The 1263-nt window shown below is 52.4% G+C and overlaps 1 long non-coding RNA gene across 1 annotated transcript; it reads right to left on the bottom strand.

Moving 5' to 3' along the window:
• Positions 1 to 361: 361 nt before the first annotated feature.
• LOC113746145 (uncharacterized) lies at positions 362 to 1263 on the bottom strand. The gene is made up of 3 exons (XR_003462627.1): positions 1253 to 1263; positions 897 to 1184; positions 362 to 865 (listed from the first exon to the last, which is right to left on the bottom strand). It is a non-coding gene; the product is annotated as an uncharacterized LOC113746145 (long non-coding RNA).

The raw sequence follows: 1263 nt of genomic DNA, 5'->3' as shown, positions 1-1263 counted from the left end.
TTAGGCTAATGTTAGCTCAGTTTGTTAGCCTCTGTTAGGCTAATGTTAGCTCAGTTTGTTAGCCTCTGTTAGGCTAATGTGAGCTAAGTTTGTTAGCCTCTGTTAGCTAATGTTAGCTCAGTTTGTTAGCTGCTGCACAGGCGTTCTGGACCTCTGTCATGCCAGAACCGGAGCTGGACAATCCGATACGTAAGTTAGCATTGTGGGTCGCGTTAGCTATGTCCACTCAGCAGCATTAGCGAGCATCAAGCTAACGTTAAGTACAGGAGCTGAGATGGGCCAAACCTGAACGTGTTTGAAACTTTATTAAAATGATTTTTAAGATTTTAAGTTTCAGATCTTCTCGTCTCCGTCAGGCATGTTGTGTCGTCATGGAAACGAGCGCCGGCCTCCTGATGATTTGAACCTGGACACTCTCGTCTCCGTCACCTCGGACCTGACCCGCTCCCTGTTGGTGCTGACGGAGGTGGAGGTTGAAAAATGTGCCGCGCTCTGCAAACGGCGCTGGGACGTCCCCGCGGTGATGAGGAGCGCTGCATTACAGCTAATGTACGTCCTGGGTGGGCGGGGCTAACCTCGGCGCTCCCTGTGGACGCTGTAAACGCGCTGCGGCGTTGAAGGACATCGCCTGTTACCACGGCGACCAGTCTCCTACACGAGCCTGATGGGGGAATCATCCAATCAGAGAGCAGCGAGCGGCTCCTCGCCGAGGTGCTCTGAGTGGATAATGGACGCCAGCAGATGACCCACAATCCATTTGTGCCCTCGCTGGAGCCGCCGCACGCCAAGGCGGATCTCAGGAGACACCTTCAGGTCCGAGCTCCGTCACTGCTACGCCCAGTCCATCAGACACCACCTTCATCACCTTCATCTACGCCCAGTCCATCAGACACCACCTTCATCATCTACGCCCAGTCCATCAGACACCACCTTCATCACCTTCATCATCTTCATCATCTACGCCCAGTCCTCCAACAAACACCACCTTCATCATCCTCATCACCTTCATCATCTACGCCCAGTCCATCAGACACCACCTTCATCATCTTCATCATCTACGCCCAGTCCAACAAACACCACCTTCATCATCTTCATCATCTACGCCCAGTCCAACAAACACCACCTTCATCACCTTCATCATCTACGCCCAGTCCATCAGACACCACCTTCATCACCTTCATCATCTACGCCCAGTCCTCCAACAAACACCACCTTCATCATCTTCATCTACGCCCAGTCCATCAGACACCACCTTCATCATCT

This window comes from Larimichthys crocea, chromosome I, assembly GCF_000972845.2.
Source record: "Larimichthys crocea isolate SSNF chromosome I, L_crocea_2.0, whole genome shotgun sequence".
NCBI lineage: Eukaryota > Metazoa > Chordata > Actinopteri > Sciaenidae > Larimichthys > Larimichthys crocea.
Note: the sequence above shows the minus strand (reverse complement) of the source record. Positions and strands in the feature narration are given on the sequence as shown.